Source organism: Balaenoptera physalus (assembly GCF_965194825.1).
Source record: "Balaenoptera physalus genome assembly, chromosome: 7".
Classification (NCBI taxonomy): Eukaryota; Metazoa; Chordata; class Mammalia; order Artiodactyla; family Balaenopteridae; genus Balaenoptera; species Balaenoptera physalus.
In genome coordinates, this window is record NC_138886.1 from 40,661,574 (window position 1) to 40,688,389 (window position 26,816).

The 26,816-nt window shown below is 42.3% G+C and overlaps 1 long non-coding RNA gene and 1 pseudogene across 2 annotated transcripts; both read right to left on the bottom strand.

Moving 5' to 3' along the window:
• Nucleotides 1–1,064: 1,064 nt before the first annotated feature.
• On the bottom strand, nucleotides 1,065–1,438 carry LOC309665179 (RILP-like protein 2 pseudogene; annotated as a pseudogene). The gene has a single exon. The product of its transcript is annotated as an RILP-like protein 2 pseudogene (transcript).
• A 14,454-nt stretch (nucleotides 1,439–15,892) lies between these two features.
• On the bottom strand, nucleotides 15,893–26,256 carry LOC309664996. The gene is made up of 3 exons (XR_014266136.1): nucleotides 25,287–26,256; nucleotides 16,621–16,754; nucleotides 15,893–15,912 (listed from the first exon to the last, which is right to left on the bottom strand). It is a non-coding gene; the product is annotated as an uncharacterized lncRNA (long non-coding RNA).
• Nucleotides 26,257–26,816: the final 560 nt, after the last annotated feature.

The window sequence follows — 26,816 nt, forward strand, 5'->3', positions numbered from 1 at the left end:
GATTCTTCATTTCATTCTACTTCTCCCAATTGGTTCTCTCTCCTCATACAGAATACAAGGAAACTCTTTAAAATCATCTTTCTTAAAGTCTGATACCCAATGTTATGATCTGTGAAACCAATTTGCATGATAGCCAGTCTTCAGTTAGCCATGGCAACTGGGGAAATATTGGCCTGTTATAATTAATTGAAAGCTCTTGAAAGGAACCAGAATTCACGTAAGGCACAGCTCTTCACCTTCCACCAAACCTGCTCCAATATTCGAGTAAATTATATGCATTTGAGAAGTAGAATCCTGAACTTTTCCATCCATTTTCCAGTAGGCATGCTAATAGATATTAAATTAACTAAAGGGAGAAGGTCCAAAACAACAGCCCAAAAGGCAGTATAGACTATTGATACCAATTCTTAAAAGTGATTACTTCTGGGAAGGAATGCATGATTGAGGAGTAGGAAAGACGGTGAATGAACATTCAATTTCTACTGTGTCCCCTTCTGTATCAATTTAATATTTTATAGCAAGCATGTATATTCTATAATTCAAGATGATAAAAAGAAAGTATATGAAAAATAATCACCTGTTTAAATTAACTGCATAAACAACTATAAAAATAAATAAATTAATTGCCTGTGTAAGTAATTAGCTATTTCCAGCAAAGAATATACATTAAAGTTATGGTCAAAACACTATTTATTTTTGTGAGTGAAATATAGCTACAAATATATCTTAAATATATTAAATTTATATTTTGAACATATTAAGTATACCTAAAATATATCAAAATGTATGTTTATAAGTCAATTATATCTTTTTTTTTTTTAATTTAATTAATTAATTTTTGGCTGAGTTGGGTCTTTGTTGCTGTGTGCGGGCTTTCTCTAGTTGCGGTGAGTGGAGGCTACTCTTCGTTGTGGTGCACGGGCTTCTCATTGCAGTGTCTTCTCTTGTTGCGGAGCACGGGCTCTAGGCGTGCAGGCTTCAGTAGTTGTGGCTCGCGGGCTCAGTAGTTGTGGCGCACAGGCTTAGTTGCTCCGCGGCATGTGGGAATCTTCCCGGACCAGGGCTCAAACCCGTGTCCCCTCCCTGCCGGCCGCCGAGCCCTCTCTCCGCAGCCCCTCCACCTCCTTCCAGAGGTTGTCCCGCTCCATTCTTAGCTCCTCCACCGTCAGGCTGCCTTCATTCACCAGCGTCTCCAGCATCTCCAGGACGCGGACGATCTTGAACTGCAGCTGTGTCACCCGGGGGTCGCTGCCCAGGGCCATCAGCTCGTGGCCCATCACGTAGGAGATGTCATATACGTCCTCGGCGGTCAGCTGGAAGGGGCTCTTGCCCAGGGCCCCCTCGGGCCCAGCCTCATCCCCCTCCTCCTCTTCCTCCTCTCGCAAAGGGGGCTCCTCCATGGCCGCCCAGACCCCTGCAGCCTCCGGAGCTGCTTTCTCGGAGTATCCGAACGTCCAGCTTCCTCGCAGCACCGAAGTTTCCCCAATTATATCTTTTATACATATTGCATATTATATCTTCAGACCTTTTATGGTTGAAGTCTGTATAGGCAGTAGTTAGATCCCCAGATGCCAGTTCTACCCTAGGCATTCAGTTCTCACCTATTCCACCCAGGAAAGAATGAAGAGGTTTATCCCGAGCACTTAAACAAGCAGCTCTGGAGTTACTAGCCAGGCACAGCTGATCACTGGGATCACGAAAAAAGCTGAACAGTGGGAGATTACAGTGAAAATGTACATACTAAACAGTGATCTCCCAGTCCCTTTCCTGGTTGCCTTTCAGAATGATGGCAAGCAGACTCCTAATCTGTCTCACACTAGCAGGAAACTGGAGAAATGTAGACGACCCAATGACAGTGCCAGAGAAGCCACCAGCAAAGGCCACCAGTTGGCAAAGCTCTATCAAACCCCAGAGCTTCCATTCACCTTGAATGCCTTGTTCTTAAACATGATCACCAGGGTTCGCCAACAACAAATATTAAAGTCTAAGATCAAAACAAAAATATAAGAAAAAATTTGCAGGAAAATAAAAGAGAGAAGAACACTTTAAAAATTATAATTAAATTTCCAGGACATTAGGGAAACTCATATCCATGGGACAAGAACAGAACACTATTTATTTATTTATTTATTTATTTATTTATTTATTTATGGCTGTGTTGGGTCTTCGTTTCTGTGCGAGGGCTTTCTCTAGTTGCGGCATGTGGGGGCCACTCTTCATCGCGATGCGCGGGCCTCTCACTGTCGCGGCCTCTCTTGCTGCGGAGCACAGGCTCCAGATGCACAGGCTCAGCAATTGTGGCTCATGGGCCTAGTCGCTCCATGGCATGTGGGATCTTCCCAGACCAGGGCTTGAACCCGTGTCCCCTGCATTGGCAGGCAGATTCTCCACCACTGCGCCACCAGGGAAGCCCCCAGAACACTATTTTTAAGAAGGAACATGGAGAGAATAAGAAATTTAAAAAAATCTTACAAACTAAAAATATGACAGGAAAAATAAAATGAATGATCTAAAAAAAAAACTCCTGTGCTCATTTTCTCAGAAAGCAACTGGATGATATATTCCACCAAAATGAAGAAATAAACTAAAAATGAAGAGCACTTGTCAGATAATTCATTTTTGCCCTAATTTACACCAATCTATTTATCTATCTAGTATTTTATGTACTGTCTTGCAGGGATGATATCACACTTTGTACACCATTTTATAACTAAGCTCTCTCACAGAATTACATATCAACATCCTATCATGGCAATAAATACAGATTTATACATTTCCATCATTATTTTTAAATCCTGTCCAATAAGGCTTATAAACATTATCACTTATTAATCGCAATTTCATTTACATACATGAAAAAACTGTAGCATATACATTATGGAAATGTATTTAATTGGGTGTCCTGGTGGACCTGGATGTTTCGGGACACAGGGATCACTGCAATACCTCTGTTCCATGACTTCTATGGTCCACACGTTGGAAACCACTTCACAGGGAAAAACAAGCCCTTTAGCAACAGGGAGGGATAAAAGTCCCTTCGTCACGTGTGTCATTTACTCATTCAACAAATACTCACTGAAGACCTACTGCGTAGCCAAGCATGGTGCACTTTAAGGTAGTTGGACCTACAGGACAGCAAGGCACCATGAGGAGCTAGGAGCACGTGGAAATGGGGGTGGGGGTGGGAGTAGGGAAAAAAACCTAAAATAACAGCCAAAACGTTGCCTGTTTCAAACTTCTGTGACTTGGACATTTTACTAAGGGCCAGACCTGCTTGAGACTTGCCACAAAGCCACCTAAAGAGACATTCCCTAGACTTCCTTTCTTCCTCAGAGGAGACAGGCGTATGTTTGGACCAACCCTGGTCAGAGACATGCTACTGCTTGTGTTAAGGAGACCCTGCACATCACGGACTAAGGTCAGGATGTCTACAGCTCCTCTGTGAAGATTTTATGGGCCGTTGGTATAATCAGCAGTATCACAGAAGGAATTTTTTACGCTTCCTCACATACCACTATTCTCTTCTTTGGGAAAACTTTACAAAGTAAATTGGGGTCGGGGGGAGAAAATGACGGGGGGTTGATAAAAGAAACTCTCCTACTGATGATAGAACTTTTCGAAAATATTGTCAGACCTGATCACAGTCCCCAGACAAAATGCTTTGTACACATACTTCTCAGCAAGATAAAATAACAAGAACAAAGCCTAAGTCAGAAGCACCATGGAGCAAAGAGGGAAGCACTCCTGCCTCGCTCAGAGAGATTAAGTTCTGGCAATTCTGTAAATTCATCCTGAAAATGTCATCTTTATTTTGATGAGGGACAAATAACATCTTAAGTCATAAGATGTATATGTATATGCTCCCAGGATTAAATTGTTAAGGGTAAGGCATTTGAGAATTAAAAAATGTGCATCTCAGCCCCATGCCTCCTAACTGAAGTCTAATCCAGTTGAAATCAAAATTTCAATCCCTCAACCAAATAACTTCTCCCCTCCTGTACCCTTAATCCTAACCCACAATTTTACAGACCATGAGTGAAGAGGGAGAAGTGGCATGGTCTCGTCTTTTCCTCCTTTTAATCCAAAGCCTTTCTCACCTACTCACGGTCAAGGGCAGTAGGTAGAATAGTGGTAAAGGAGTAAAAGCTTCTTTTCTCAGTTGATGCAGTTCATGGTTCTCTTTTTTTTTTTTTTAATTTAATTTACTTATTTATCTATGGCTGTGTTGGGTCTTCGTTTCTGTGCGAGGGCTTTCTCCAGTTGTGGCAAGTGGGGGCCACTCTTCATCGCGGTGCACGGGCCTCTCACTATCGCGGCCTCTCTTGTTGCGGAGCACAGGCTCCAGACGCGCAGGCTCAGTAATTGTGGCTCACGGGCCTAGTTGCTCTGTGGCATGTGGGATCTTCCCAGATCAGGGCTCGAACCCGTGTCCCCTGCACCAGCAGGCAGATTCTCAACCACTGCGCCACCAGGGAAGCCCCCATGGTTCTCTTTGATATGACTGATAACCTTTGCAAAGTAGTCATCAAATTGTGGCTCTTCTATGGGGTTCATTGTACATTTTTCCAAGTCCTCCTCAGAGACCTCCCAGTGTACCATTCTCGGGGCAGGGAATGCAATTTCAGGCTGACCTCTTTAACTTCACCTTAATTCCCGCCCTCTCTTTGTACTCTTCATGCAAAATCTTTCTGTCAGGGCTCCCTCACCTCAGCAAACCCCCCTCCAGGACAGGTTTCTTCCAGCAGAGTTCACTCCTGGCTGTCCTGTTCATGGTCAACATGGCCTCCAGGAAACATTGTGAATGCCTGCCCGGCAAACCATTAAAGTGAAGGTCTCTCCCTGTCTTAGCCTAAGTTCCCAAAAAGTAGGGCCTAAGATAGAGCTTTGCATGCAGGTAGTTTACTTGGGGTAATGATCCCAGGGAGCAAGAGAGGAGGAGAAGAAGACAGAAGCAGAAGGAGGCGAAGCCAATACAGGTACATGTTATCAAGCTGGCCACCATGAAGGACGAGGATGGGGATCCTGTCAGGACAGACTGCAGACCTGTAAGAAATGCATCTGGGGGTGGGGTGAGGGTGGGGAGTTGGAGGTGCTGAGGAAAGTAGGAAGCGTTCACCTACCGTTTCTCCTCCCACATTGATCAAGTGTGGCCCCGCTGGTATTAGCTCCCCACAATTTCAAGTTGAGTATGAATGAGTTCAGGGCCACTATATCAGAGAAGCCCTAGGGCAGAAAGGGAAGGCTATGCAGTGTGGGCCTGGGGCCAGACCCTCTCTCATTGTACTTACACAAAACACCAGCAGTGACTTCAGTAGGAGGTGAGGGGCCAAGAGAATTGTGAAGTGATGCACAAAAGGTGCCCAACACACTTTCTCTAACACCCTCTCTCTCCTCTCCTGGATGTTAAAAGACAAAGTCATGACTCTTGCACAAATATAAAATGAATGTTTATCAAAGATGACCTTTAACTTATTAACTAATGAGGGAACCAGTAAGATGTCAGAACCTGTTCAAAGGAGAATTCAAAGTGCAGATACATAGTTAGGCCCTTAGGAATACCGGAATGAAAGGAATTTGCTTAATTGATATAAAACTAGCTTCTCTGGAGAAAAAAGAGGGAGGAATCAATTGCATCTCCCTCAGACAAAATTCACTTGCATCTCTATGAACAGGAATAATTTGCATTACTATCAATTTTCTATAATTAACAGAGTTATAAAGTAACTCAAAGAAAATAAAAGCTGCAGTCCCAGAGAATCACATAACCAAGGAGAGTGTTCTAGACAATGCCTAGCTTCCATTTAAAAAGACCCAGTTATCTTTTTTGCCCACTTCAAAGTCTTTACCCATTTTTCTTGACAAGGCCATCATGGGATACCCTAGCCTTTATTTTCCCATATGCTCATCAAAAATTCTGCTAGGAATTCACTTGTGATCCAACCCAAAGAGCTAAAGGGTGAACCTCTAAGTCAGGGGTCAGCAAACTGTGACCCTCAGGCCAAGTCTGATCAGTAGAATTTTGAAGATAAAGTTTTATTGGAATTCAGCCACACTGACCTATTGCCTAGGACTCCTTTCACTCCACAACAGCACAGTTGAACAGTTGCAACTAGGACTGCATAGCCCACAATGCCTGATATATTTACTATTTGGCTCTTTATAGAAAAAGTTTGCTGACCTCTGCTTTAGGTCATGAAGCAAACAGCAAGATTGTGAAATGTCAATTTTCCTTTCCATCAGATGGCCCCTGTCTCTAACAATGGTTTTCCAGGGTTTGAGGCCAAGAAGGGAGCACAGGAGAAATACCTGGCATTTTCTAATCCTGTTCATACCCTTCAAAGAATCCCCTTGTTCTCTATCACACCATCTAACTTTCTCTGATGTAGACTGGAGCTGGGTAATGGGGGCCAAGAGTTCAAAGACTAGTTTTACCACTTCCTAATAAAGTCTACAAAGAAATGTCTAGACCTCTGCTTACAAAGTATAGGCACTTACCACCCATTGTCTTCAATTTATGAGCCTTAATTAAAATTCCAAGATCACAGGAAAGGTCTTGCCCCATCACTATTCCAAGACAAAGCTGCTGGTAAACCATTGGGGCCGAGATTCAAATCCAGGTCTGACCCAACTCAACGCTTGTTCCTGCCCGACTCTCAAGTTATGCATGATTCTTGGGGACTCACCTCACATGAATGCCATCTACTTTCAGAGTCATTTTGTTGTTAGTTTTAAAGACACTGGATGTGGCAAGAGCAATGCGGTGAGAAAAAATGTTTTAGGCAGAATGCTTGATACCTCCTTGCTGCTTCCCCACCATTCAGATGGGGGAGGAAACACGGGTCGGCTTCCACACCAGCCTGGCAGAGGAAACAGACATCTGTCTCAAGACGGTATTTCTTACTCTTGATAGCAGCCAGGAGTGCTTTCTGATCCAAAAGAAAAAGTGTGCCTCAGCTAAGAAATATGAGATTAAAATTCAAGCATATTGAAACTAAACTTTGAATTAAGTTTCTTTCTTTCTTCTTTTTTTTAAAGAACTGCTTAACAACAATGAAAAAAAACTTCATATTTCTAAAGCACCAGGTAGGATGTTTCTAATTAAGACTTGGAGGAAAAACATTCAGAAGCCAATTAGTGGAAGGTAAAGGGTGAACCATGGAAAGGTAGCATCTTCACAGTCGCCTGATCCCTTCCTTTCAACACACAGAAAAACCAGCATAATGCTTCCCTTTTTCTTCGGTTATAACAGGAAAATAAGACTCAGGTTTTCATCTCTGATGGTATAGACAGGGATTGTCAATCTGAGTGTCAAGACTGTTTCTTGAGCTGATGTTTGCAGACCGTAAACTGTTTTCCTCATTTTCCGTGAAGGTCATCCCTCTGGTTGTTTTCACTTACGGAGGTCAAGTGTCACATTTCAAGCAATTCTGAGGATGTCTTGGCCCACTCTTTCTTGAGGCATCATGCAATAAAATAGTTGATGGATACCAAATATAGTTTGGTGTTCATAATATATTGGGAAAAAGCAAAGCTTCTGGATTCAAATTTGGGTTCAAATACTGGCTATGTCCTTTACTAGCTGTGTGATCTGGCACCAATGCTTCACATCTTTGAACTTTAGCTTTCTCATCTGTGAGTTAGGGAGAATAATCACTTCCTAATTTTTGTTGTGAAATTTAAACAAGAAAGTGTAGGAAAATCTTAGCATGAAGCCTGACACACGGTAGGTATTTCAATAAGTTTTCACTCCCTCCCACTCTACTCTGCTATACTCAGCAGTTACCATGCTTCAGAGAAATTTTATGAGTTTTGATATTGCAACTACCCAAAGATGCACTCCACTATGTTATTAATTTCTCCTGTCTATTTTCTATCCCATACCTATCACAAACGCACTTGTGTTTCTCCTCAGTTTAACTGGTAACTTCTTGACGAGGCAGAACAAAAGGAAACTCAAACTAGCTGTCTGCAACAAAACCCATCACTAAGGTTGGGTGTGATTTAATAATTGGCCTATAGGTCTTTGTTACTAAAATATCAGAGTGCACCTCAGGAGACAGCGTGACACAGCTGAAGATAATTAGTAATGACTGGCATTAGAGAACGGTAGAACTTGGATGTAAGAAGAGGGTGCTAAGCTTTGTAAAAGTTAAGCACTCTTTTTGTGTGTAACAGACCACTAGCTGCTTTGGTGGAAGACAGGTTTAGAACAAAGCCCTTTGGTGTCTTGAATTCAAAAGGAAAAGGAGTCCTAAACAGCATTGTAATAAAAAATAAAAAATACCCATAAAGTCTAGGAAAGACGCTGGCTTTTTATTTTGATGTAGATGGACTTTTTTTTTTTAATGAACTGCTATTTTTTTTTTAAACAGTACCAGTGGGATGTGGCTTCATGTTGACTTTCAAGCTCCTCAACAGATTGAAAGTAAAAGTTACATAACAATTTAAAATTTACTTTTCTGCATCTTTCCAAACCAAATAATTTTGCAAATTACATTAGGGTTAGAATTTGCTGGAAGCCAAGAATGTCCTTCTATACAACCCAAAATAAGGCACAGTCTCTGCCCAATATAAATATCACCAGAGATATCTGCTTTCAACTGCATGAATGGTTTTATGGTATTTTCCCTAGTTATTTCTCTGGAAAGTCCCTATTAGTACCATTACCAAATAACTTCAGTCCAAGAAAGAAGTCAATCAGGATAACCTAAAGTCCAGAAGCCTGGCTCACAGTGATCCAGTACAATCCACAATGTCTGAGAGCCAAGGAGACCAGAGTAAGATGACACTTCCTAAGTAAGATGACTTCTTCCCCTCTTGGCATCTGCCTCAAACAGGCTTTCTGCCATTAATAACTGTCATCGTTGAGGACTTCCCAATTGCATCCGACCCAGTGCAATATGTGTCAAAAGGGAAAAGTATTTTCTCATCAATCGTGCTACCTTGATTCCAAGGATAAACAGATACGCTTTCCAAGAGGCAGGAAGAGTCTGCTGGCTCAAGCTGCTAACCAGCTACTCATTCTTTCCTAAACGCTCATCATCTTCAGAACCCATATTTTACGTTAATGTAAATGTATACGATAATATTTGAATTTCTGTGGTGATCATTACCAGTTGAAAATAAAATTCACAAGCATAAAACCACTAAAAATGTTAAGCTATAACCGTATCCCCAGCTCTTAGATGAACGCCTGGCACACAGAAAGCACTCAATAAATGTTTGTGGAGCTAATGACTATCTACAATAAATGGTAGTTGTTAAGCCAAAAGAGGGAATAAGATCATCCCTGAAGAGTGTGGGGAGGGAGAAAGGAAGGGAGATATGGAAAGAAAAAGGAATAAAAAGGAAGGGAAAGAGGGTCTTGGAAGTAACCGTGGAAACCACCAAAAAGTAAGAGGTGGACAAAGCCAAGGAGGCTACCAAAACACTGAGTAGGAGGAGCCAGAGGGAAAGAGAAAAACCTCAGAAAACATGAGGTTATAGAGGAGTAAACATCAGACTATTTTAGGATAGGTACAACATTCCCTCTTTTTCACCAGTTCTCCTCCTTCTCAAGTCTTCTTAATAAACAAATGGATCCATTTTCAACTTCAACTTTCATTCTGATTCTTTGTATAAACAAATTTCACATATCCATAATTTGACTCCAATATTAAAAGAACAAATAGTAGGATAGAACTAATTGCAATAGAAATATTTTCTCTTGTATTAAGAGAGAAAGATAATAGATGATAGATGATTAGATAGGTAGATAGATGGATCAATAGATAGATAGACAGACACAGATACATGAGAGGGAGAAAAAAGATACATAAACAGCTTAGTTCATCCTTAACAGTATAGATTTCATTTTTATAGAAAGTAGCCTGAATAAAGAAAGAGTGTTCCAGCAAACAATGCTGCCTTGCCTTTCGTGACCGGTCTTGGGAATCACACAGCCGCTCTTTTGCATACTCTATTGGCTGAAGCAGTCACAAGTCTGCAAGAAGAATGAGACTCAACCTCCAACCTCTTGATAGGCAAATAGAAGATCACATTGTAGAAGAGCATGGGGACAAAAGATATTGTTGTGGCCATCTTTAGAAAATACCATGTGCTGCAATGACTTTCTGAAGCTCCAAGTGAGGTCCAAGGTCTGGAGCCATCTTCTCTATAAAGCCTTAACTCTACTGCCTTTCCCTGGGAAGGCTCCTTACTCCCAGACCAAGAATTCTTCAATTGCCACAGACTTTCTTGCTCAGCTGGAGTTGTCGTATTCAATACCATCAACATAATTCCTCAATCACTCAGTCTCTTGACCACAGGGGCTGGGGTAAGGGAGGATGGGGAGAGGAGGGACTTCCTTTTTCATATACAGGTCTGTGGAAGAGAAATACTGTCATGGATCAAAACTCCTTCTCCTAAACACAAGAGCTTAAAGTCCTTCCCACTTCCACCCCTGACAGAATTAGGCCTTCCTTAGTGCCTCATTTAATCGCTCTTATTATTGTCCTTACCAAATCTCACTGCAAGGGTTTCATGACTTGTCTGTCTCCCAGCTCCACCTCTCAACTAGCTTTTGGAAATAGGGACAGTGTCATCCATCTTTGCATGCCCTGACCATAACTAATAACTGCTGTCTTGAAAATCATAGTGCTATAATGTAAAAATTCAGGACTTAAAAGACAGCAAACCTGGATTCCTATCCTGGTTCTTCAGTGTACCAGCAGGATGACACTGGCTAATTCACTCAACCTCTCTGAGCCTCAGTTTCCTCATCATTAACATGAGGATATGACAATCCGACCTGCCTACTGACAAACCCCTGACAAGGGCTGAGAATCAACTGAGATAACAAATGATAAAGTTACAAGACATTATTTTCTAATAATAGTTTCTAAATGAATAGAGACCTTTACCCTTTACTGCCAAAGCTTATAAAATTTCAGTACTTTGCACTCAATATTCTCTCCGCTCCATCAACCATACCAGACTTGACATGCTGTTGACTTTAAATGTTTAAACAAATCTATGCTGCACGGGAACTCTTAAAAATGCATTTTTATGAACCAAGCAAGAGTTTAAAACATATATAAAGTGGCTGCTCCACAGACTATTTCAATTCAAAGCAGAAACAGAATTCTAAGTATACACAGAAAGGATTCCTAAGGAGCACGGAAGAAACAGAAGGGCACAGTGGATCCCTATGAACTTGCTAAAAAAAATTCTCCTTCCCAAGATTTCACTCTGCATTTTGCATTTAGAAACAGTCTTCTTAAAAGGACTTGTCAAGGAAACATATTATCAGCCCTCACTCATTGTATACTACATTTTTTTCAGCGAAATAAAATAATTTACCCTCGAGTCAATGAATTTTTGCTACTTCAAAAGCAAGAAAAATTAAATCATGCTAATAGCAACGCTTTATTTCAATCCTCATATCTTATTTTCACAAAACCAAAAGTTAAATATCAAAAAATCTGTGAAGTTACTGCATTGAACAAAAGCAAGGAACCAAATTCTGAATATTACACACTAACACAGAATTGGTACGATATCTCTCTGGGAGAATTTGCAACTCGAAAATGTATGAGACTATATGATGAATCAAACACAATTTTTGTATTCATTACCTCTAACTCACAGAAATACTGCTTATAAAATTAACAAGATATAACTGAGAAAAACAGAGATTAACTAATTTTTATGTGCAATTAGTTTTCATGCAGGAAGGTTTCCAACCAATCTTAATTCTATCAAGGGGCATCGTCCTGTGCTCTGTGGTGGGGTCAGCCTGCAACCTGGGCTCACTGGACAAAGGGCTCACTGGACAAAGGATCGTGGGAACTGACATAAGCCACTCCAGCGAGAGACCTAGCTCATCTTGTCTTTGGTCCTGCGCAATAGGGTAACACAGAAGGTGAGAAGACCTGAGTGGAAGGAGTTGGAAGGGTGTCACTGGATCCCTACAGGCTGAGGAAGGAGCTACAAATGGCCAGCTGAAATAGCGAAGAATCCGAATAGCTAATGGAAGCTGCAGGAGGAAGACTTCAGCAGAGCACCTCAAAGAGCCCAGAAAAGCAGCTGTGGGGAAAAGGTCTGTCTTAATCATCAGTAACTAATTAGGGATGGCAGCTGTAGGCTCAGGAATAACAAAGTTGCCAGCCTAGTGAAAACCATAACAGTCCCTTCTCTCTCCTTCTTCTATCTTTGACCTTGGTGAGGAAAAGTGTGCAGAGAGGGCGGGGTGACCAGGGAGGGGCAGGGGAGGAGTGAAGACTGGAGGACCACCCCTGAAGCAGGTCAGAGCTGAAGGAAGGCAAACTACTGAATGCTGTCACTTTCCAAGTTTTGATTAACATCTTTGCCATGACATTCTAATTACTGAATTGAGATTGTGTTTGCAACCTAAAGTGACCTTGGAGTATCTTTTCTATAAGACTGGAGGCAAAAGCATAAGATCTGCCAGAGTTGACATCCCGGGGCAGGGGAAAATTAATCCCACTGAATCAAGCTTAAAGGTAATATGGGTGAAACACTATAATGCTGTGTTTTGTTTATGTCAAAAGTGAGGCTTGTTAAACTCACCAGTTACATACTGTTGAAGCTGCGTTTTCGACCCTTGATGATTGATACACATTTTTTCCAGTGTCTTGCCCACACTTAGGAATAGGTGAAATTCTTCTGCTTTCAGTCACTAGGTCCTGGTCGTGACCAGAGACTGTAGAAGATGAGAATTGTCAGGAACCAAAGAACACTGGAATCTAAAATAGACAAGGTATACTAGAAGGGCTAGGGGACATTTCATGCCTTCTTGCAAGTTTTTACTGACCACGTGGACTGAATAAGATGTGGCCACTCCAGCCACCCGCTTCCAAAGTCCTCTCTTCTTACGTGTCTTCCCTACCCAGATATCCCAGCTGAGTTGCCAGGAGCTGAGGACAAATCCCTTGCCCAGGCCCTCATACTTTTGTCTCCATGTATCTTTATAAGACTTTACCTATCACAAGAATTCTGTTAAATAGCTAAAAGTCAGGCTGTCTTGAGAAAGTAGAGATGGAAATTGGTATCAAGATCTAGAGACTGTCTAATACTTTATTCAGCTGGGGGCCATCACAGGTATAGAATATTTCCTAGGTTTTAAAACAAATGCCCCCCAGCAAAAAAAAAAAATTAAAACGGAGTAAGAGCAGAAGAAAAATCTTTGTATTCACCTTTTATTTTTGAACTATTGGGCCCTGAGCTTAAGATATACAAAAATGATTAGGGATTATTATTTTTAAAACGGCAATGGCAACCTTTGTCTTGGGGCTGGTGAGGCTGCTCCTTGAGCAGCTGATATTAAAGGTAACTTGTTGGTTACATTATCCCATGATCTCCTCAGGCCACACGAGTCCAAGCCTGGTGGTCACATGGGAGGCGCCCTCACGGGCGGAGTAGGAGTTGGCCTCCCTACTCCAGACTAAAGTTAACAGAGAGGAGAGAGGAGAAGAGAGGAGCCCAACATCCCTACTGGGAACCAGAGAGGTCCTCCCCTCTGCTGACAAACCAAGCTCTCCAAGAAGCAAAGGAGATGCTAGTGAGATCTTTAGAGCATGCCACCGAAAAATAAGGCCATTTAACCTCTGCAAAACAAGGACAAAGGGACCACTGGGTAGGGGGGAACAATGAGAAAGATCCGTTGCTTAGGGAGGAAAGCGATCAGGACTGGCTTGGTGCAGAAATACTTGGACCTGCAAATGTCTCCCCTCCCTGGGAGGGCTCACCTGCTGCTGCCTTCATCTGCCACACAAATCTTAGCGTTTTTTGGAAATGTCTGATGTTCTCAGTTCAACCTGGACTATGGAAGATTTTTAAACTACTACAATTCAACAAGAAGTTATTAAGCATCCACTTTGTGCAAGGCACTGTGCAAAGTGATATGGAGGCAGCTATGATAAAGAAAACATGAAACCTACCCTCAGGGAGCTTTTGGTAAGGGTAAGACAGGAACAGAAATAGTAAAGATAAACACAAGATAGTCTTTGGTGCATGCTATAATTCAGGAAGCACAAAGGAGAGAAAGGTTAAGACCAGCTCAAGATAGGAGGAAACAGAATGTTGGGGAAGCCTTAGAGACAAAGCAGCCTCTGAGATGCACGCTGAAGTGTATAAAGGATGTCAAGAGACTGGGGAGAGAGGGAAGCAAGATGCAAGAGGTAGTCAGACTGCCAGAGAATATCTGAAATACCAGCACTTCCAACCTGCACGGGACTAACCCATCCTAAGAGGCCAAATGGACAGAATTCCTGAAGATCACAGCATTGGGGGGCGGGGGATGGAAACACCTAATGCATTGTCACTAGGTCATGGGGTAAGAATAGAGCAGAGCATCAGGCCCTGCTCCTTCTCCACCCTTAAAGTGGTTGGTTGTCATGCATAACTAAGCATTTCTTTGGCTCATAATGAGCTAGTCCAGTGCCGTTCCGCCTACTTTCCTGGTGGCGCTCCGCCTACCACTACGGTATATGCCAGCTACTAGAAAAAAGAATGTGGTGACAGCACCTGGAATTAACAGCCTAAATTGTGAACCACTTGCCTTAATCAATTTCACTTGCCCTCCACATCCTTTCACTTTACTTCAATTTTCCAATATCGTCTGCCAACAATCCCCCAATAAGCCCAGTTTATCACTATGTATCATACAGTATCCTCGGTGCTTTGATAATACAGTCCCAGTTCAACCAGAGCCTGGCTCTGGGTCTCCTATTTCAGTCACATTTGCAGTCAAATCTCACACCAGATTCTACTGAGTTCCAAGGGCAGGACTGGATCTCAAATGCAGTGTGAGAGCTGCTACCATCCTGCCCAAATTATTCCTCATTGCCAATGGAGTAATTTTAGATATTTAATTCCATTCTTAATCTCTCCTTATTTGTTTTAAGGTAACCATGACAGAAAATACAATACGCAATTTGGAATCTGCAGGGGTTATCGAAACCCCTTTAAAGAGTCAGTTGAGAAGGGGTGCAGGTTGATGCCTTTGCTTTGGAAGGAAACGTGAGATGTTTTATAGAACCACAGGCCTAAAGTCAGAGACTGATTAAAGATCTGAAAACTACAGGTGTCTCCTATAAACGCGGTTACCCAGGCCACCCGCTCCGTGGCATGGAAGGGTCTAATATCAGTGATACTTCCCCACAGGGCTCTCCCTGGCCCCGTCTGGTTCGTCTGTCATTGTCTGAAACAGTTGCTTAGTTAGCAAATAGTTCAAGCCAGATCATTTAGGAAGAACTCTCTGGAAATTGCCACCTTCAAGTCAATAACTGTAAAACTAAAACGATTCCTAATAATAGAAGGGCACGAAGACAGCTTTGCCTCCCTCTGCCTCAGTTTCTTCCTTTGTGCAGCGGGGTTAAAATCAGTGCCCACCTCACAGCGGTGCTGCGGGGAAAAAATAAGACCAGCAGAGCGCTTAGAAAACAATACATGGCACATAATAAGGGCTCAGTACGCGTGCACACGGGATGAATGAATAAAAGGTCAGCCATCAATCTCTCCGCGGCAGACTTAGATGCAGAATTAACACCCAGCATCCTGCAGACCGCCCGGCCTGAGCCACACGGGACGATGGAGGCTGACCAGAATCCGATTTCCATTTCTTTGCAGCCAACCAAAACCACACACTGAGAGAAACGGGAAGGCTTTCTAAAGAGAGGACCCTCTCCGGTAACAGCTTCGGCCTCACCTTACAGCCACAGCCACCGCTCTGAGCCGTTGCGGTCTCAACCACAGTGTCGTTAGAAGGCGTCTCCAAGGACCACAGCCCAGCCAAGACGGTCCCTGCGTGCGCATGCTCCGTGACCTAGCTCGCGACCCGTAAAAAGACACCGCAAGTCTCGAGAAGTCTCGCGTGGATCCACTCACACGCCTTGCGGGGAGGGGGTCAGCCTAGACAGAATTAAGTCGGTGGGATTTAGCTGTGTACTTCTGTTTGAAGGAACTATATCTCACTACTTGCTCTAGGAAGGAAAGCCCGACGTTCCGAATGCCCTGCATGGGGATAGGATACTTTTCACCCCTCTTCCCTGATTTCCTTGGGACTTAACGCCTGGAATCTGGAGATGGAGATGTGACCATCGGGCTCCGCAGAGGACTGCTCTAAGGGAAACCAGAGGAGAACCAGCCTCCTGAAGCTTCCACCACGCGGCCGGCTCCCCCAGCTCTCTTCTGTCAATTAATGCAGCTAAACTTCACAACTGCACATTATTAGAAAATCTCTAGATTTTGATACTAATTTCTATTACTGCTTTCTTAAGTGGTCCAGCTTTTAGCTATTAAATAGAACACGTGTGGTGAATCTTTTAAAAACTATACGGAGACTAAGCCTGAGGGGGAGCCCCTAGGGAAGGGGTTTCTGTTGGCTCCTGCTGATTCATCAGGGGGACATGTGTATACCCATATTACAGATGAAACTGAGTCTCAAGGGAATTAAATGACATCTGAAGATCACACAGACACTAAGCTTGCAAACCAGGAGGATTAAAATGACTGGCTTCGAGTTCAAAGCTCTCTCCATTCCACTCCACTGTCCTCCACCCCAAGGGTGTCTATGGTTCATGCAGGAACTAAACAAAAGGCAGAACAGAAAGTGGTTACCAGATCCTTTGCAAGGGTCTGTCAGGCAGAAAAATGCGAGCCGGAAACACCTGGTCTGTGGTTAGGTGGAGTTCTGCTGATCATTTATGAAGCATGGAGAGGAGTTGCTTGAATTTTTCTCGTGTCTTCTTTGTCTGGCGTGAAGATAGATGGAGGCCGGAGATGGGCCAGCAACACAGTGGCAAGAAGAAAAAGCAAAGCAAGACTTCAGAAGTGAATCTGAGAGCGTTTTCTCTGCTTCTTTCCTCCAACTGGAGGGCACTGTAGTTCAGCAACAAACATGGGGAAGCCAGAAACCAGGCAAGCAAAAGCCCCAATGCAGATGTCCACTGGAGTCTTGGAGAAGTCTCAGAAGACTCTGGCCAGGTCAGGGCTGGGAGTGTAAACCAGCCTTGGATGGGGCAGCCCTGGAAAGGTAGCCTCCTGCTTCCCAGAGGCAGAGAGTGAGAAGAATGGGCTGTAGAGCAGATATTCTGGGCAGAAAAGAGCCTACACATGTAAAAGTTGTTTGTATACTCATACATCACTTGTATATATGTTATGGTTTTCCTCTGCTAATTGCATTTCTTTCTATAAACTTGCATTTATCAGAGTACTGATAAAAGATTTTCTAACCCCTGCCTATCTGGAGAAGATGCTCTCTGGAATGGAAGAGAAGATAATACACCTGAACGTGGACTCCAATAGTGGTTCTGAATGGTCCACTTGTCCTGGCATGATCCAGTAGAGATGGTACTCAACACCCTTTGCAAACGTTGGTTTTCTTGCCTGGTGTGGGAACGCAGACATTTGCCAAGGCCTTTCCTCCCCCGCAAAGTAGCAGCATGAGTTGCAAATGGGACTAAAGCTGCAAAGCTGATGAGTTATTTGACTTCTCACAAAAAGTGGACTTCTGCATAGACTCATGGAAATAGACTTAGAGACTCATGAAATATGCCACATTCAAATACAGAAAATTTTCTTCTTAAAGAAAAGCAAGGGAGTAGATCATTAAAGTAGGTTTTTTGGGGGTTTTGTTTTGTTTTGTTTTTTTAAAGAACTCACAATGAAAAGATAGCCCAGATGAGAGGCTGGCTTCTCCTTGTAGACACTTTTACTATTTCTCTGTATTATTAGAGGTTAAAGCTGTTAGGTATGAAGACTGGCCTACTTCACAAGCTGGAGGTCTTGCCTTAAGGGATCATAATTATTTTAGTTCCAACCTTCTGTGGTATCATAGCTACAGTGTAAGAAGGGAAAGTGCCTAGACTTGAGATTTTTTTTAATGACATTAAAAATGTACAAGGTATAAACTATAAAGTACACAAGGTATGAATTCTAAAATGTGAGAAAAAAGGATGTGTCAAAACTGTGGTAAAACATAGCAGGAAGAAATGAGGAAGGCTTGATCTTGTGCAAACTGGAACACCATTTTCATTCCTTTATTATTTCTTTAGAAAATATTTCTTGGGGACTTGCCTGGTGGCGCAGTGGTTAAGAATCTGCCAGCCAATGCAGGGACACGGGTTCGAGCCCTGGTCCAGGAAGATCCCACATGCCGAGGAGCATCTAAGCCCGTGCACCACGACTACTGAACCTGTGCTCTAGACCCCGCATGCCACAACTACTGAGCCCGAGTTCCACAACTACTGAAGCCCACACATCTAGAGCCCATGCTCCGCAAGGAAAGGAGCCACGGCAATGAGAAGCCTGTGCACCGCAACGAAGAGTAACCCCCGCTCACCACAACTAGAGAAAGCCCACACACAGCAACAGACCCAATGCAGACAAAAAAAAAAAGAGTTTAAAAAAAGAAAATATTTCTTTACTATTCCTTCGGTTATTAATACAGTCTGTTAATGTCAAAGCAGAAAACACAATGCTGTATTGATAAAATTCCAACTATTTTATTCAGACCCAGGATGGGTCTTTGAGCCCATGTATCCCACTTTATGTAACAGACAGATTAGGTGAAAATTTGAACTAATGGATGCAGTATTATAAATGTGTAAGGAAGTGTCACTAAAAGTATTTAGGTATTCAGTAAATTACTAGGTGTTCAGTAAATTATTTTGTAATGAGATCAATCTTATTGTAGAGGCATTATCACTTTAAATGTATCTGAATATTCACACACTGAGATTTCCTACAGCGAGGCAGGACTGTGTTTTATAATCTTATTACCTCTGATTGGCTTGATTTTTTTTTTTTTAAGTCTTGTACAATTTGCACTGCTAGTATAAAACACATGTACAGACCCTGTAAGTGAGAAGAGGATAAACTGGAGGCTACTAGTGTACAATTCGGTACATTAACTCACCCCTGATTTCAATTTTAGCCTAATAGAATGAAGTCACAGCTGGGTGGAGAGAAGAGTGGTTTCCTGCCGGTCATTGTAGCTGCCGAGTCAGAAGAGAAAGGAACCAGTCGCTCCCTCATGGGAAGAAGGGCTGAAGTTCCTTCATGTCACGCAGAGCCACAAAGACCCACCTGCACACCAGCCCTATGCATTATTTAAAATATATATACAGTTGTGAATAGCAAAGGTCCAAAATAATATGGGTTTCAAGAAAGCAATTTATTTCTCACAGATAAACAGACAATTCAGAACTCTCTGGAGGCTCCTCATTTATCTGGGAATCAGGATGATTCTAGACTTTCTCTGCTCTATCACTGGGAAGTGGCTGCCATCCTCGTGGTCCAGCACAGGAGACCAGCAATCATTCCATTTTTCAAAAAGTATTGTATTATAGAAGAAAGACTATGGAAGGAACTTCAGGTTGTTTTCCAATATCTACTCTCCTTTTCCAAGAAATTGGAAGTCACTTGGACGCTTGGGATAAAAATTCCATTCCCAGTCACTGTTGTAGCTAGAACTTCTGGTAACGAGAGGTGAGAGAGGAGAGATTCCTGGCTCTGTCATTAAAGGCAGTGGCAGTGTACCATCTCTTATTCCCTTTTCTCCATCGTGGACAACGAGGTCAAAGGCCACTGGGACACCCAGTGGAGCCACTACACCAGCCTCGCACTGCCTGTTAAGACTTTTACATGAGAGAGAAGTCAACTTTTATCTTTTCAGCCACTGTCATTCCAGTCTCTGTTAAATGCTGCTGAAACTAAGGCCTCCCTAACATATCCATCTTAAGGGATATTTCATAAAGGGGAAAAGGTCACTATTTACCAGCGTCTAAGAGTTAGCCCCAAAGTCTCACCCTAGCCCTTTCATTTGCACATTTAATAAACATTTATCAAGCATCTCCAGTGTTCCAGACAGTGTTCCAAGCCCCTGGGGCAATGCAGCATGAATGTGCCCTGATCCTTCCCCGAAGGAACTTAACTATCAAATAGAGGAAAGAATTAAGGGAGCAAATGTGACTCAATGCTGGTAATATGCCAGGCACTGCTGTAGTTGTTTTCACATGTTTTGTCCTTTGCATCTCACAAAATTTCTACGGAATTCTCATTTTATAGATGTGGACATCGTAGCTCCAAAGGGTGATAGAATTTACTCAGGGTGACACCTAAAACAAGTCATGGAATCAACATTTAGGTTTAGATTTCTAACTCCTGAGTCAACCAGTGACCAGGCTGCTTCTTGGACGTGCATACAAGAAGCAAGAATTCAAGGCTCCATGTGACAAGGGCCAAGCACTTCAAATGCTTCAGCTGATGTGTCACTAACTCTTCTTGAGAGGTCACCCAGCCATTATAGTTTTCCCAAGGTCACTGTGTGTCCTGGACCAAGCACAAACTTATTCTTCCCCTTCTGTAAGGAATAGTAAACCCACTTAGGGCCACCGCATCTCCATCATGGGCACAAAAGTGTCACTTTATAGCTCCCATCACTGTGACTACAATCTGCATTTTATCTTCTTTTCTCACTGCCAAAAAAACAATTCACTGGATAACTCCCTTCGTGACCACCATTTTCGTCTGCTCATCTAGTTTGGACTCCAGCCTTTTCCCCTCTGGGCATTTCTCTCTCCATATTCCACGTAACATAAAATAGCATTTGGAGCCTGTATCCTCCTTCATCCAAATGGGCTTATTGTTCCCAATTGACCCTAAAGCATATAAAGCAGCCTGTCCAGACATTTATAGAATTATATCATCTCAAATCACATCACACCTTCTGCTAAAAATATCCAGCTCTTATATCATCTGCAGAGGTAATCCAATGTTCAAAGTCCCAGACAACCAGAATGTCTAAGTGGGACTGAAATTTTTTGTCGGTTGAAGCATTTATATGTGTTCAAATTATAATACCAGCTCAATGAGCACCCAACACGTGGGCAAAGCCTGGCTTGCCTACCCATTTTGAGGGTAGTAAGAAAAGATGACAAGCCCCTCTTATATGACAGGAGGACTTGTCCCAGATAATTATCTGAGTTCAGCCCAGCAGAGTTCTTTGCCAGCAGTAGCTTTGAAGAAAGGGGCTGTGATCCCTTATGTTATTTACAGTAAAGTAACACTAGCTGGTGAAACTAACCGCCCCCAGACCTCACTGGTGTCGCAAAATAAAGGCTTATTTCTTGCTCACGTCATCTTCTGACTGAGTTTTTAGTGGCCAGCCTTCAATGAGGTGATTTGAGGACACAGGCTCCTACCATCTAGTCGGCTCCTCAGAGTGGCTCCTCGGCATTTGGCCCAAAACAATGGAAGTGATAAAGTACGGATATTGTGCTGCTGTTTAATGGTCAGGTCTGTATATCACATCATGTCCACCATGTTCCAGTTTCCAGAGCCCAGACCCCATGACCCAAACCTAACTGCCAAGGAGGTTGGGAAACATAGTCTTCCAGTGTGTCTTGGCCAAGGAATGGGACTGGAGAGCAAAGAGCCAGCCTCTGCCTCACCCCTGGAGAGAAGACATTGAAGGTTGGCTGCACCACCCAGGTCAGACGGTTGGCATGTAGTTGCTCACTCCCCTGATTGGCTGGATGCAGTTATGTCCAACGCATATGAGGCACTGGCACTGTGACATGAAAGGAGGGGCAGATCTTGGCCGTGAATTTGCAACTACTGGTTGCTGTGTTTTCAGATAGGCTTAGGTTTCTGTTGGTATCCCCGCCAGCCATTTCCTACTCACCCTCACTGCCACCCCAACATGCCTTTTCCCAGTTCTGGGAAGTGGAACACTGAGTATCTTTGCCTTCTACCTCCACAGATACAGAGAAGACCTATGAAACTTTATCCTGATAAGAGGATTTTACTCCAAGGGTATGACTTTTGTTTGGAATAAGAGTGTCCTATCTTCAGAAGGGATTCTCTCCCAAGACCATCAAGAAAGAAGTCTTCCCAAAGTGTTGAATCCTTATTAGAGTTGTAATGGCAGATAAGCCCAAATGTGTATTCTTCTGGAGCTTGGGAGGAGAAGCAGCAGTGAACTCAACAGTTAGCTATGGTTGTATGGAAGTCATTATGGTCATCAGGTCTGTTCACAAATATTAAGGTTCTCTTTCCAGAGACAGAGTAAGATTGCACTTCCCTAATACCTTTGATGTTAGCAGGGCTTAACCTGGTCAATAAAATGTGAATGGAAGTGACCTACCATTTCCAGGGAGCAATTTGAGGAGCCAGTGCTTGACTTGTCCTGTCCCTTCTCCTCCTTCCCCTCCTCCCCTCGGTGATGATCTGGTGATAATTTTTTCCCACAGGCAGTAGTCCTAGAGGCTCTTTTCCATAGAAACTCTGTCAGCCAGTGTCCCTCAGTTACCACAATAATCAGAGGCCCCTGATGACTCTCATTGGACATGTAGCCATGAGAGAAAAATAAACTTTGCTTCATTAAGCCAGTTGGAGATGGTTTGTTACCCAGAATAACCTAATGCGACCCAACAGATAGAGGTCTCACAGTTTGTTTTTAGGACATACTTTTTTTCCATTTACTTTTATTTTGTCATGAAAAAGTTCATGCTTGCAAATTGTATATACACCACATCTGTCTGATTTTTTTAAATAGGTGGTACATAACTACCCACGTAACTACCACCCAGCTTCAGAAATAGAACATGACTAGTGCCTCCAGATTCCACAGTGACTCTCTCCATTGATTGCTCCTCCTTCCCCCCCGAAAGATGACAATTACCTTATTTTCTGTTAAATTCATTTGCATTTCTTAATCATTTTATCTCACATGTATACTGCTTAGTTTTGCACATTATTTAACTTTATTCAAATGAAATCTTATTGTATGTATGTTCCTGGAACTTGCTTTTTAATCTAATTTTATGTTTTTATGATTCATCTTTGCTGACACATGTGGTTATATTTTATTCACTTTGCTGCAGTTGTGTGAATGTAACAATATGAATTTATCCCTTCTCCTATTAGATGGCCACCTGAGTTTCCTATTGGGAATTTTTGCCATTAGAAACTACATTAATAAGAATAGTCTTGTATATAGCCTAACGCACGTATAAAAGAATCTCTGTAGGGTGTACACCTAGGAACAGAAATGCTGCGTTGTAGAGTATTCACATGCTCTACTTTACTACATAGGGTCAAATTGTTTTCCAAAGCGGCTGTACCAATTCACACTGCCACAAGCTTGTATGAGAGTTCTCTGCCTCATGTCCTCATCAGCACTTGCTATTGTCAGCCTTTTCTTGTTTTGCCCCTCTGGTGGGTGTAAGATAGTATCTTATTGTGGTTTTAGTTTGCATTTTCTTTAGGGCATACTTTTCATCACATGTGAATTCAAGAAACCAAGGTGAGAAACCATTCAAAATGATTTGCCACAGGTATTTCAAACAGCCAGATAAACTTCACAAGCCAGGGCCCTTCATATAGAAGAGGTCAAATAATTGAAAAAGGCACAATTATTCATTTTTGGACTTAGAAAATTCCAAAGGGTTTATGCTACTGTTTGTGCTGTAGGTTAACCAACTATTTCATAAATGGCTCCTTTTAGGAGTATTATCTAAAGCCATGAGAAGTATTATCTAAAGCCATGGGAAAAGCAAATACATTTCAGGGATATTATAAACATTTCTTTTACCTTACCAGATAAAGAGATTCAGTATTAATCCTAATGCACCCACTTGGCTGTACACAATTTATAGCAGATGAAGAGTTTGAAACACTTTCGTGTAAACAATCATAGATTTTTTTTGGAAGGTTGCTAAAAGGCTGTTTGACACTCTTTGTAAGTGGGGAGCATCTCAGGGTAAGGACTGGTTCTGGATAATATCAGAATTCATTTCCCACTGGCAAAGCAGCTCCATTAAGCACTGTTTTCACCTCTGAAGCCTTTACTTTTATGTAATGTTTACATCATTGACACCTTCTGTTACTGATTCCCTAGTATAAACAAGGGATGTAATAAGCCCTAATGTATTTTAACAAAATTTTAAGAGATGTGGCTATGGGATGAGGATAACCAAATGGAGTACAGATTAAAGCAACATTTTTACAACACCTCAGTGTCATGTGATAGTGACAACTCTATAATCAAGTCCAGGAGAGAAACATTCTCCCTGTGTTTATTCATCAATTAGAATTTGATGAACTCCAAATGTCATCTGACCAGCCAAATTCTGTAACACAGCCTTTCAGTAGAAAATTAGAAATTCAGCCCTACGGGAAGAGAGATACAAAAAGAAATTTACTTTGCTCCATAACATCTACGGACTCATGGCAACTGTGAGTTTCATGAACCACAGCAGTAATACTACATGAAAAGCAAATCTTTGCAATTTACCACCTTAATGCAATAACATAAGAAGGCGATCCATCCATGACCAAACTGTGCCTGATCTAGTTCAGCTGAAATGGGTTATTTGAAAGTGGGTATAGTAACTGTATGACCAAACTAGATAGAAGGGGTGGTTCCTGATTAACTCTCATCTCCATGTCTTTGTTCTCTGTGAGGCTCACCGGTGTTCCGTGGCAAAGATGCATGAGTTCCAGGCAGCAACAGTGATCATTCTGGGCTGAGGAAGGCTGGTGTACCGGAGAGCTATGGCTTAGATAAGTGCTACTTAGATAAGTGTGGTCCATGGACCGGTGCATCCCATGAACTCATTGTTACCAGTCTCCAATAAGAAAGGTCTACAAGCTGAGAGTAAGTGTTTAAAACTTCTGTAGCAAAGGACATTGCTGCAACAGCCCAGGGAACGATTACTGAATTTGTCTCATTGAACAGGATGTTTTACCAAAGAATGAGTTAGCAACAAATTAAAAAAACTAAAACAGAACTTGTCTTTTGCCATAGATAGTTTGAGAAGCACTGGTCTAGGGGTATCGTTAAAATGCATATTCTTGATCACCAATCCCAGAGATGCTGATTCGGTAGATCTGAGGTGAGGTCTGTGAGTTTGCATTTCCACAAAGCTTCCTGGTGATGCCGATGCTGCTGGTCAGAACCACACTTTACGTAGCAATGGTCTAAGACTCTCCCATGTTATCACCTTCTACCCTCTTGAGGACTGGCACTAGGGTGACATTCTCCTGAATTTTTAGAGCTTCCTCTTTTACTGTTTGAAAACTTTGCCAATGCATTAACAGCCTGCACATGCTGGGTCTCATAACCACAGCAGGCAATGCCTTCTGGAAACAGACATGGATTATAACTGGCATTGGTACTAACCCGAATTTTAAGGCATATTCATAAAAGAGGGGAAAGGCTTGATCCCTGGTACTGAAAACCAACAGTGCAATGCTCAAGTAACTTTTTGACAACTCACCTGAGTTTCTTTGTTGCAGTTTCTGGAACACCAGCCAATCCAAGTTCTCTTCAAAATGAACAAAGCCTTGCATTTAGGAAATTAACTGCCTCTGGATGCAGGAGTCACCTTCACTCCTTCTGTGAATACTTAGGAAGAACAACCCAGCAGTTCCTGGGCTTCCTCAAGACTTCCATCAGCATCACCGCCATAGAAATGCAGAAGATTTCTGCAAGGCAATTCCATTGCTAAGTCAATTATCACAGGATGTGGCAGGCTTTTAGAGAGATTAAACTGCCCTTTCTCCTGAAAGAAAATGACGGATTCTCAAATGGGACCCCTCTAATACCCATTTGCTCAGCTACAGTGTACTCCTGTTGGCCAATTATCTAGTTTGATCCACATTGTTTGAATAAATGCCTTAGAATTCTGGGAAGGGATGCACAATTCAAAGAGCTGCTTGTGCATGGAAAAGGGGCCAGTGTCCTTGGAGGAAAATGTTCTCCAGAGTCTGAGAGATTGAAACCAAATCTCTAAATCGAAGCCATTTAAAAAAAGCTCTGAAAGGGTAAGTTTTAAATTCTGAGTGTATCTTAAAGGCAGTGTTTCCTTTACTTTGATTTAGCTGCAACTAATTATCTGTGTATGCACTCCTGTGCCTCAGTTTCCTCATCTGTAAAATGGGGATAATGTACTTCATAGAGTTGTGGTGAGGATTAAATATCCTTGAATGTATAAATGTCAAGACTTGAAAATAGTCCCTGGTTCATAGTAAGTGCTACATAAAATTTCACAGGATCTCATAGTTACAAAGGGTCTTTAGTGAGTTGGTGCACACCCACCCCACCTTACACCACTCCACCCCCACTCCTGGTAATTTGCATCCCCTAGCCTTAATACGAATATTATACATGCTGGGGTACACTGGTAAGAGTATATGCCAACTCTGTCCAATAGAAATATGAGTCACATATGTAACGTTAAAAGTTTTTAAAGTGGGCTTCCCTGGTGGCACAGTGGTTGGGAGGGAGTCTGCCTGCCAATGCAGGGGACACAGGTTCGAGCCCTGGTCTGGGAAGATCCCACGTGCCACGGAGCAACTAGGCCCGTGAGCCACAATTACTGAGCCTGCGCGTCTGGAGCCTGTGCTCCGCAACAAGAGAGGCCGCGACAGGGAGAGGCCCGCGCACCGCGATGAAGAGTGGTCCCCGCTTGCCACAACTAGAGAAAGCCCTCGCACAGAAACGAAGACCCAACACAGCCATAAATAAATAAATAAACAAATACTTCAAAAAAAAAAAAAAGTAGAAGTCTATTAATTAAAAAAAAAAAGTTTTTAAAGTAAAAACTAATTTTAATATTTAAAAATTTAACCCATGCATCCAAAATATTATCATTGCAACATTTTATCAATGTAAAAATTATGAATGAGATAGTTTACATTATTTTTTTCACAAAAGTCTTCAAAATGTGTTTATTTTTCATTGGGAATATTTAGTAAGTATTTAGAATTCATTAATATTTAGAATTCATAAATATTATGTTTGAAAA